Here is a 12,500-nt window from a genome sequence, read left to right as displayed (position 1 = left end):
AGCAGACATTCATAGACCTCAGCTTGCTCTACGCCAACACCTGTATTGTTTTGGAAAAAGGCTCATTGGTTGCGACGTCAGGCCTTACATTGGAGAATATATACTATATATTAAAGTTCAGACAGCATGTGTTTATAAATCTATGGAGGCCTTTCATTGATTATGTAAAGGTTGTGAATGTATGTAATGTTCAAGAGGATGAATAGATGCAGTTCCTGCGTGTCTTTTCTGTTATGCAGAGGTGGGAGAAGTACTCAGATCTGGTACTTGAGTAAAAGTAGAAGTACTCAGATCTTGTCTTTGAGTAAAAGTAGAAGTACTCGATTTTGTACGTGAGTAAAAGTAGAAGTATCTCAGATCTTGTACTTGAGTAAAAGTAGAAGTACTACAGATCTTGTACTGCAGTAAAAGTAGAAGTACTCAGATCTTGTACTTGAGTAAAAGTCAGAAGTATCAGATCTGGTCCTTGAGTAAAAGTAGAAGTAACTCAGATTTTGTACTTGAGTAAAAGTAGAAGGCTCTCAGATCTTGTAACTTGACGTAAAGTAGAAGTACTCAGGGTCTTGTACCTTCGAGTAAAAGTAAGTACTCAGAATCTTGTACTTGATTAGAGTCTCACGATCTTGTTACTTGAGTAAAAGTAGAAGTACTCAGATCTTGTACTTGAGCTAAAAGTAAGAAAGTACTCAGATCTGGTACTTGAGTAAAAGTAGGAGTAACTCAGAATCAGATCTTGTACTGGCAGTAAAAGTAGAAGTACTCAGGATCTTGTACTTGAGTAAAAGTAGAAGTACTCAGGTCTTGTACTTGAGTAAAAGTAGAAGTACTCAGATCTTGTACTTGAGTAAAAGTAGAAGTACTCAGATCTGGTACTTGAGTAAAAGTAGAAGTACTCAGATTTTGTACTTGAGTAAAAGTAGAAGTACTCAGATCTTGTACTTGAGTAAAAGTAGAAGTACTCAGATCTTGTACTTGAGTAAAAGTAGAAGTACTCAGATCTTGTACTTGAGTAAAAGTAGAAGTACCAGAGTGTAGGAATACTCTGTTTCAGTAAAAGTCCTGCATTCAAAATGTTCCTCAAGTAAAAGTAGGAAAGTATTATCATCAAAATATAGTGAAAGTAGCGACAGTAAAAGTAGTCATTGTGTCATCTGTAAAGTAACTAAAGGTGTTAAATACATGTAGTGGAGTAGAAGTACACCATTTACTTCTGAACTGTAGAGTAGAAGTAAAAAGTAGAACAAATAGTAAACAGTGACGGGTTAATCCTCTTCTGTTTGATCTCAGTGCACCATTGGCTCTCTGATTTGTCCTGGCAGCGTCTGATTGGCTCATATCTGCAAGTTGTTCTCTGTGACTCAGTCCAGGGAAAAGCACCGTCTCGTATGGCGTGTTTCTATAGCAACCTCATCGGGTGGGGGGGGGTCATGCGCCGGTGAAACGCATAGGAGCCATTTCCTAATAAACTGGGTTTTTTTGTCTCTCTCTGTTTTCCCCTGTGTGAAATGTAAACATGACGGAGAGGGAGAAAGGGAGCAGGACATCGAGGCTTGTTTGCAGGGAGGAAGACTTTATAAGCTTTTTCCTTTTTCATTTCCACACGTGCTGCATTCACTGTCCTTCGGCTTTATGAGACTTTCTCCGTCCTTTAACCCTCTGTCCACACACATTGAACACATGCAAATACTGTAAGGTTATACACACACATACATACAGCTCTTTATATGAGCTGACTTTTCCATTCGGTCAGTTGCAAAGTGACAATCAGGAAGAGACTGCTTTAAAAGAAAACATAACGCAAGTTTATTTGTTCCTTTTTAAGGGGGGTTTTTCACCACTGGGGAAAGTACTGCATAATATAACATGATGGTTGATTTGGAGAACTTGTTAGCAACAGTAGCCTTTTAACCATAGACTAGAAGTGCACATAACGTCACATATTGTAGACTACAAATCAAAAATTGGGATTTCTTTGATTGATATGATATGATTGAATAACTTGCCATATATTCGGTATTTCTTCATGTTATGACCATTGAGTTATTTCACAAAAGCTGTGTCCTTGTATTTCAACAGGTCTTTCATGAAGTGCTTAAAAGCTGTGACCTAGTACATTTTCAGTCATGAAGGGTATATATGTAAAGGAATATTAATGTGCCTTTCTGTATCTGAGCATTGAGCAGTGAGGTTTCAGGAGCGTCAAGGCAACGCTGTGTGTGCATTAGACTTTGTGTGTTTACGTCCTTGTGTGGGAGGAACTCTTTGTACCTGCTCGAATTGATTTCATGAAAGGGTTATCTCCTTTCTGTTCATGTGTCTAAGTCCTGATAAGATGTGTTGATGCCTGTGAACAAGTCCTGAGGAAACTAGTGTTTAAAGGGAACTTATTCTGCTTTTTGTGGGTTTTCCCTTTCGAATGGTATGTTTTCTATAGGTTGTTGTGCATGTATATGGTCTGCAAATACTCCTTTGTTTCATACTGATATACACCTGAACATCAGCAGGAGAGGACTCTTTAAAGTAGAGACACTACATACTGATATACACCTGAACATCAGCAGGAGAGGACTCTTTAAAGTAGAGACACTACATACTGATATACACCTGAACATCAGCAGGAGAGGACTCTTTAAAGTAGAGACACTACATACTGATATACACCTGAACATCAGCAGGAGAGAACTCTTTAAAGTAGAGACACTACATACTGATATACACCTGAACATCAGCAGGAGAGGACTCTTTAAAGTAGAGACACTACATACTGATATACACCCTGACATCAGCAGGAGAGGACTCTTTAAAGTAGAGACACTACGTACTGATATACACCTGAACATCAGCAGGAGAGGACTCTTTAAAGTAGAGACACTACATACTGATATACACCTGAACATCAGCAGGAGAGGACTCTTTAAAGTAGAGACACTACATACTGATATACACCTGAACATCAGCAGGAGAGGACTCTTTAAAGTAGAGACACTACATACTGAATACACCTGAACATCAGCAGGAGAGAGGACTCTTTAAAGTAGAGACACTACATACTGATATACACCTGAACATCAGCAGGAGAGGACTCTTTAAAGTAGAGACACTACATACTGATATACACCTGAACATCAGCAGGAGAGGACTCTTTAAAGTAGAGACACTACATACTGATATACACCTGAACATCAGCAGGAGAGGACTCTTTAAAGTAGAGACACTACATACTGATATACACCTGAACATCAGCAGGAGGAGGACTCTTTAAAGTAGAGACACTACATACTGATATACACCTGAACATCAGCAGGAGAGGAACTCTTTAAAGTAGAGACACTACATACTGATATACACCTGAACATCAGCAGGAGAGGACTCTTTAAAGTAGAGACACTACATACTGATATACACCTGAACATCAGCAGGAGAGAGACTCTTTAAAGTAGAGACACTACATACTGATATACACCTGAACATCAGCAGGAGAGGACTCTTTAAAGTAGAGACACTACATACTGATATACACCTGAACATCAGCAGGAGAGGACTCTTTAAAGTAGAGACACTACATACTGATATACACCTGAACATCAGCAGGAGAGGACTCTTTAAAGTAGAGACACTACATACTGATATACACCTGAACATCAGCAGGAGAGGACTCTTTAAAGTAGAGACACTACATACTGATATACACCTGAACATCAGCAGGAGAGGACTCTTTAAAGTAGAGACACTACATACTGATATACACTGAACATCAGCAGGAGAGGACTCTTTAAAGTAGAGACACTACACACTGATATACACCTGAACATCAGCAGGAGAGGACTCTTTAAAGTAGAGACACTACATACTGATATACACCTGAACATCAGCAGGAGAGGACTCTTTAAAGTAGAGACACTACACACTGATATACACCTGACATCAGCAGGAGAGGACTCTTTAAAGTAGAGACACTACATACTGATATACACCTGAACATCAGCAGGAGAGGACTCTTTAAAGTAGAGACACTACATACTGATATACACCTGAACATCAGCAGGAGAGGACTCTTTAAAGTAGAGACACTACATACTGATATACACCTGAAACATCAGCAGGAGAGGGCCCCTTTAAGTACAACAACCTTTAAGGTCTTTCACCTGGGGTATCAATGAGACTAAAGGGTGATTTGAGGAAGGGTATGGATAACACTTGTTAGGTTGATATAAATATATTTAAATACTAGAAAATACCATTTGCATACTGACGTGAGATAATAAACCCTGATTCGATGTCTATCACCCACTTATGAAACGAAACATATCCCTGTTTTAATTATCCTTGTCTTTTCATAAGTGCTGATTAAAGTGAGGGGTTTTATTGGATACTTATCTGCTGAGATGGTACACTTCACTACATAAAATCACATCGTCAGGGATTGAAAACACTTTAATGAGAGTTGGAAAAGTGACAGTTGGCCAAATGTGGAGCTCTTTGCAGTGTGCAACCAACCAATCAGCTGAGTAGGTCTTTTTCGTGCACTTTATTTTAATTGTTTTAATCTTTCTAATAGAATTAATGTAGTGTGTGGTCTTCCCTTATGGAATCAAATTGGACCAGAAGCCACCATTGAAGGAGCGTGTGACAGAAAAATAAGTATTTGTTTTATGAAAGTGTCTCACGTTAGTCAGTTAGAAAACGGTCCAACGGCTGACCGAGCGCACGTTCATTTCGTCAGACGGGTATTACTGATTCTACTTCAGAAAAAGTACCTGACACATGAAAGTCAATAAGAAACCTTCATCCTCAACTGCTCTTTCTCTCTTTTAATGTGTCATCACAAGACATTCATCAATAATGCGTTCTCTCTTAATACGTGTATCAAGAGTTTCTCATGAAAAAGCTTTGCGACGATGCACATTCCTGCAGATCCAAGAGTTGATTCAACCGGGACATTTATTGGACACCTAAAGGAACATTTAATCCTTTATTTTATCAAAAAACAATATGTTTGAGATTTCCCTGCAAAGGTAGGAAGGGAACCCGCGTAGTGACGTACAAATATGGAGTATAAAGTTGCATTAAAGGGAAAAACTAACCAAATTACAAATACCTTACATGTATACTTAAGAACAAGACTTTAATAAATACACTTCCAAATGTATTTCCACTTCTAGAGGATAATAAGGTTTGGTAGAGGGTAGAGAAATCAGGGAGGAAGTGTTTAAGGATTTATGAAAGGGCCTTTTGAAGAAACTGAAAACCTCAGACCATTTCCTGTCAGCTTCTGTTTTTACTCGATATCTCACTTCCTGTCAGTGTAAACTAACCAGACCTACCATGAGTCATAAAGGGATCGAGATATGACCCCGCTATGACTGTGGTTATGAGTTGGCCGTTAGCCCAAAGAGTCATTTAGTTACACATTGAGCACATGACCGCTGGTGCACCAACGTTTTTCTGCTGCTCCAGGCCTGCCGTTTTTCCCCTCGAAATGTACGGTCAGCGTGAAAACTGATGAAAAGCATTGAAGGAACCACACTCCTCATGTTACCTTCTTTTTTCTTTTCCTTAAGTGGCATTGTATGCACTTTAAAGGGAATTCTCTGCCTTTTAGTCCATTTAATTTCCAAACCTATGTATTTGAGAGTGTCTTATCATCCAACTGCATGTTCAGTATCAGTGGTTTCGCATATTATTTATTATCTTTTGCCCAAAAAAACCCTTAGATCAGATGTGCTGCTTTGACTGCTTTCATTATTTCTTGGTTTCCCTTAGATCTGCCAATGACAGTGTTTGGGACTTTTCTCCACCTCATGTTCAGAAAGTGATTATTTTTTCGATTACAAACTTGATTTCACTTTGTAATTAAGCCTTTTTAGTGTATCTGATTGATATGACGTCAATCAGAAGAGTGCAGGTGATGAGTTTCCTCCTCCTACGCTTATACCTTGAACACTCAAACTTACTGTGTGTTTGAGTGTGTATAGATTCATTACACACAAATGCATGTTCAGTATCAGTGGTTTTGCATATTTGGCCCTGAAACTATGCTTATGAGTTCTCTTTTGTCCAAAAAAAAAACCCTTAGATCTGCCGCTTGCTTTTTGTAGCGAGGTTTGGAGTATGTGTAGAAGAAACTATGAAAGTGGTTTTTTCACCCCACGTTCAGAAAGTGTTGATGAGGTTAACTGATTGTCTTTCACTTCGTAATTAAGGCTTTTTCAATCAGGTGAGACTTCATTTTGTTTGTTTAAAGAACATTTATTGACAGGTGCACTATCTGATAGAAATGTTAATAGTTTTTGGGCGATTAGACCCCCATCCTGATATCATATAACTGGGTGAAATGCAGACTAAACTTCTTTACTCAAGTAAAAGTAAAGAGGGCTTTGAAATGTACTTAAGTAAAAAGTACCCATAACTAGCAGCTGTTTTAAAGAGTACCTGACCTCCCTTTATATTAATAGAACAATAATGTCATTGTTAGCTAATGAATGTTTCCATGCTGAACAACGGCAACATGACAACGTTTTCATTGGTCCCTCTTCTTTAGAGAAGACCAGGAAATGATGGATACACGGATCGTGTTCAAATCAATAGGCACGCAATGACTCTAAATAATAATGATCACGCCACCAAACACACATTCAAACTAAAGGAACCAGCCTGTTTGGGAAATGTGAGAAGTAGAAAGTACAGGTATTTGTGTTCAACATGTAAGAAGTAGAAAGTACAGGTATTTGTGTTCAAAATGTAAGAAGTAGAAAGTACAGGTATTTGTGTTCAACATGTAAGAAGTAGAAAGTACAGGTATTTGTGTTCAACATGTAAGAAGTAGAAAGTACAGGTATTTGTGTTCAACATGTAAGAAGTAGAAAGTACAGGTATTTGGGTTAAACATGTAAGAAGTAGAAAGTACAGGTATTTGTGTTCAACATGTAAGAAGTAGAAAGTACAGGTATTTGAGTTCAACATGTAAGAAGTAGAAAGTACAGGTATTTGGGTTCAACATGTAAGAAGTAGAAAGTACAGGTATTTGAGTTCAACATGTAAGAAGTAGAAAGTACAGGTATTTGTGTTCAAAATGTAAGAAGTAGAAAGTACAGGTATTTGGGTTCAAAATGTTAGAAGTAGAAAGTACAGGTATTTGTGTTCAACATGTAAGAAGTAGAAAGTACAGGTATTTGGGTTCAACATGTAAGAAGTAAAAGTAAAAAGTCGTCAGAAAAATATGGAGTAAAGTACTGATACCAGAAACATTTACTTAGGCACAGTAACGAAATATTTGTACTCCACCACTTCCCACCTCTGCTGAAATCACAGCTGACTGCAGGAGAGAGGAGAACACATTTAAAGTTTGACAGCAGCGCAATGATTGGCTGCTGGTTAGATGTAATAAGTAAAAAACGGATGCCCATAATGAGCCGTCAAAGCAATTTGCGGTGAGGTGTCTTGCCCAAGGACACAATATGACGTCAATCAGCATTGTGCACATAGTGAGTTTCCTCCTCCTCTGCGTATACAGTCTCCATACATTGATCTGTTTACCTCTAAATACATACAAGCGAGGGTCAAAGCCTGACCTCAGATCCACCACCTTTCCTCTGCCTCGTTGCTATGACTCATGCAGATCCACCAGGTAAGGGTTGTGCTTCAGAGAAATAATCAAATATACCTGCTACATGTATACGCAATATACCAAGAAGTGTTTGTGGTCTGTGAGTGGGACTGCTGCTCTCGTCTGTGAGTCATGTTCCTCTTTTCATTCATAATCACACAAAGCAGAGAGAGCGTCACTGTGAAGTCACTAGAGACAGGAGTAGAGACATCAAGAAGGTCGAGGAAAACATGGATATTATCACAGGCTAATGGGATTTGTGTTCCCACTGCATGGTGGGTAATAACACAGCGGTGAGTTCTCGTGATTGTTGAGTTCTGCTTCGTGGCTGTTTTTATTTTGGGTTATTTAAAAGATCACTGTGGCTTGTTTGATGGTGTAATGTAGTGAAGTGTACATATACTATTTTAGGGTACTTTTACTTGAGTATTTTGATTGTATGCTACTTTATACTTCTACTCTACTACAATTTGGCGGCCAATATTGCACTCCACTACACTTATTTGACATGATTAGCGTGTGGTGCAGTGGGTTGTGCGTTGGTGTTTGGATCAGGGGGTCACAGGTTCAAACCCCACTGCAGTCAGCATGTCGTTGTGTCCCTGGGCAAGACACTTCACCCCAAATTGCTCCTGTGGGGATTGCCCACAGTATTGAGTATGTAAGTTGCTTTGGATAAAAGCGTCTAACAAGTGACATGTAATGTAATTAGCTACTTCACAGGCTAAATAAACTGTAAATGAACTAATGAACAAACTATAACTATAGGCGCTTTCACACCGGAGTACTTTTCCCCCCGAACTAGGCCGATAGGGGGGGGGGGGGGGGAGATTTGGTTTCACACCAAAAAGGATCTGGAACTAGTCCCTAGTTCGCGCGAACCTTTTCACCCCCAGATAGTCCCTGCTAGCGAGGTAGTACTTTCCTGAGGAGGAAATGGTTCGTGGGTGTGTCGGCCACACAAACAATTTCTGATTGGCTGGGCGAATTGCAAACCACGCCCCGTAAAACTCGGAAAAGTTTTGTGAACCCAAAGCAGAAGAAGAAGAAGAAGAAGTGGCGTCAGCGGCTTCATTTGCCTAATCCTCCCTCAGGGACTTATTCCGGTGAGAACGCGATCTACTAGGACAGTTCGAGGGACTAAAGAGTTCGGGGGGAACAAATAACGGGGACAAGTACCGGCTAAGTACTTGGTGTGAAAGCGGCTTATAGGTTAAGATATCCGGCAGCAAAATATAAAGTAGCTCCACCTTTTACCAGCTTTGATGAACACATTAATGCATCAAAAAGTCCTTTATATATGATTCTAAAATGGGACATTTAGCACAGTAAGTACTTTTACTTTTGGTACAATAAGTATTTTTTAATGCCAATACTTAGTAAGATTTTAGATGCAGGACTTGTACTTCTAACAGAGTATTTTTACAGTACAGTTTGATACTTTTCATGTGTTTCTAAAAGCTCTCAAGAGTCCCATTCACTGCTAGAAAGTGCCTTATTATCCGTGTTAATCAACCATGCATTTCATCTGCAGCTTTTGAAAGTAACACATTTGAAAGCTTTTGAGAAGCTGTTTTGCATGGTGTGAGGGGGGAGAGAGGGTTGCTTTTGCAGTCAATTAAACATATATGCGTCATTTTTCAAGCTTCAAAATCATTATTGTAGCTGAATCAGTGATGATGTTTCCTGGCCTTGTGTAAAAAAGCAAAAAAAAAAAGTATATTATTGATTTTAAGATTCATATACAATGGTTGAAAGACCAGCCAATGAAAGGATCTCATACCAAAACATAATTATAACTACGCTGTTACTCTCGGTTAAATTGTTGGAAATGTACTCGATTATTTATAAAAGCCTATACAATAGCTTAGTTGTTAATTAAAGCCAAATATATTATCATTTCAGTTTGATTTAAGGTGTGTTTCCCCTTTTTAAACCTGATGGTCAACACTTCTTAGAGTTCACAGCCATTTTGCTCTAAACTAGGCGGACCAACACTTATAAAAGTTATCAAGTTGTTATGTTAGTTTCAGTATAGCTAACTTCTTGTGCTATTAGTCAACGTTTCACCAGGTCAACTGCTGTTTTCACCTGGGGGAAATAATTGTATTCACACATTCATTCATTCATTAGACCTTTCTCAGGCATCATCTACTTGCAGAATACACATGAACACACCTCAAATCACTCATGTCAGAAAAAAAAGGCTGCAGAAATGAGTCCCTAAAACCCTGAAATGAGTCAGTTTGTTGCACTTCTCTGGTTGTGGAGTAAATGTGGGGTTTCAGTTAGACGCCTGTGGTTAACACATTGGATCGTTGTACCCCATCTGTCTTAAATAGGTGGTTGGTATGCAGACATCGCTGTAGATTTTTAATGGGATGTGTCAGAGCCGTACAAAATCCAAATATGGGCAGTAGGTTGGAGGCTCGATCGAGGAGAAAGCAGCGAGCATTGTGATAGGCTGAGAGACCTGACGATGTGTGTGGTGTGTGTGTGTGTGTGTGTGTGTGTGTGTGTGGGTGTGTGTGTGTGTGTGTGTGGTGTGTGTGTGTGGTGTGTGTGTGTGTGTGTGTGTGTGTGTGTGTGTGTGTGTGTGTGTGTGTGTGTGTGTGTGTGTGTGTGTGTGTGTGTGTGTGTGTGTGTGTGTGTGTGTGTGTGTGTGTGTTTGTGTGTGTGTTGTTGTGTGGTTGTGTGTTGTGTGTGTGTGTGTATCACATAGTGTTGCCAGAGCTACTAACCACAAGGAAATTCAGGGACATCGGGAGCTTTCGTGTGTGTGTGTGTGTGTGTGCGTGCATGCGTGCGTGCGTGCGTGCGTGCGTGCGTGCCACATACTGTTGCCAGAGCTACTAACCACAAGGAAATTCAGGGACGTCGGGAACTTTCGTGTGTGTGTAGGGCAGCCAGAAGTTAAGGTCGATGCCAGGAAGTACATTCTTTGGCAGCGCACTGGCAGTCAGACGCCACTCAGGAACACAATGTACGGCACTCTGGGTGCAGCAGAACCAGCGGCCAGAGATTAAGCCACACACACACACACACACACACACACACACCACACATACAGTCAGAAACACACACACACCACACACACACACACACACACCACACACACACACACACACCACAGGCGGTTAGCAGTAAAACAGCTTTGTCATAGCTCTGCAGTTACCTCATTTAGGAAACTGTGGTTTCTTATTTGGCCTTGGTGGTGATTGACGTCTCCCTCCAGCCAATGAGCTGCTGACTCTGCCCTCCAGGCTGCGGCCCTGTTAACACTGCAGTTGCTACATTGCATTAATGCTTAAGATTCACTCCACTTGTTAATGTTCCCTCAGCCAATGAGAAGCTATCTCTCCTGGAGGACACATTTCTCACAACGCTCACACTCTGCGTTCAGCGCCTGTGATTTATCCTGCTCATATGCCGAGTCCTTTGATATATAAATACTGCGAGAGATCAGAAATGCACATATTCAGAGACTGTGCCTTTAAACAAGGACTTCCTTTATCTTCTGATGTCACCACTGGACATATATAGGTAGAAAGTGCTGTCACAGTCATTGCATGGCTGATCAAATCTGACCAATCAGTGCAGGCTGGGTTATTTCAGGAGGGGGGGCTTAAAGAGATAGGTGCTTCGGAGTGAATATAAGCAGTTCAGACATGGCATAAGAAAAAATGCTTGACTTTAAAGCATGCAAACCAAAATATACGTATGAACCTGGAAATGAGCATAATAGGTTTTTTGCATACATTTTCGAAGTTGTTATTGGTAGACCTGTCAAGCAATTCATCTGATTATCGACATACTTTGTGATGAACTAATCTAAATTGATCACCTAAATGTGTGACAGTACAATGATTGTGGATCAGCTAGAGCTTGTGTAGAGTCCACTGTTTTGACCAGTGTGTGAATATTTCCATTATGCTGCAATTCCCCTAAGCCCTGCTGCTTAGATTGCACTCCTAAAGGGAAATGCATACGAAACAGTCTTTAGGTATTCCTACAAATACTATACTCAGCAGATTAGGTTGACATTTGACCTTTAAAAGGACTGGCAGATTTGTTTTAATAGACACATAATGGTGTGATTGGAGGAGAGAAGTAACTTGAGGTTCATGGTTACATTTTTAATCAGATAAAGGAAGTAAAAGGGAATGCAAAGTGCTTTTTTGGAAACACTTGAAGCGGCAAGAGGCAGATTTTCTCGTTGTACGCTTAAAGTATCATTAAAATCCTTACTCCCGATCGAGTGTAAGTTTACAGATGTAATTATTAACAGGGTGTCGCAGCTAGGAAATGAGAAGGAAACACAGTATAATCCTCCTGCAACTTTAACGTAATTTAATGTTTAATGTTTAACGTAACATTCATTTGATTATGTTTGGAATCTAAAGGTATGTTTGGAAGCATTGTTGATTGAAGTCACCTGAATAGCATCTGTCTTACATCAAAACACCTACTGTAATGTACGTCTTATCTTCTTGCTGATAGTATAATGATCTTATGTGGGTCATATCAAAGCATCAAGACTGTTTCATAATGAGTTCAAAGTTACACACACTCAGTAGAAACCAGTGGAAATCACCTGCTTGTTTGATGTGAGTGTGACCCTCCAGATGATTCACCATCAGCACTGGACACTTTTACTAAATAACTCATTACACATTCCTGTAATTGACAAAAGCACTGTGTGGTTTCCAGATCTGAGGAGAGATACAGATGATTTGTTCGGCACATGTGTGTGATTCATGGCTTCCTGTGTCGCCTCGTGTGATTTTATTTATGCTGAATGGCATTTATGTAACGTCTCTCTCTCTCTATGTCTCCTCGGGGATTGTGAGGCTGGTTGGCTGTTCATCACCAAGGACACAAGAGATGCTGTCCA

The 12,500-nt window shown here is 39.9% G+C and overlaps 1 long non-coding RNA gene across 1 annotated transcript in view; it reads left to right on the top strand.

The window, feature by feature from the left end:
• LOC117472797 overlaps positions 1-12,500 on the top strand; it is a 42,977-nt gene that overhangs the window by 13,253 nt on the left and 17,224 nt on the right. The gene's annotated exons all lie outside the window — the stretch shown is intronic.

Source organism: Trematomus bernacchii, unplaced genomic scaffold, assembly GCF_902827165.1.
Source record: "Trematomus bernacchii unplaced genomic scaffold, fTreBer1.1, whole genome shotgun sequence".
Taxonomy (NCBI): Eukaryota; Metazoa; Chordata; class Actinopteri; order Perciformes; family Nototheniidae; genus Trematomus; species Trematomus bernacchii.
The sequence above is the reverse complement of the archived record's forward strand: the minus strand, read 5'-3'. Positions and strand labels throughout refer to the sequence as shown.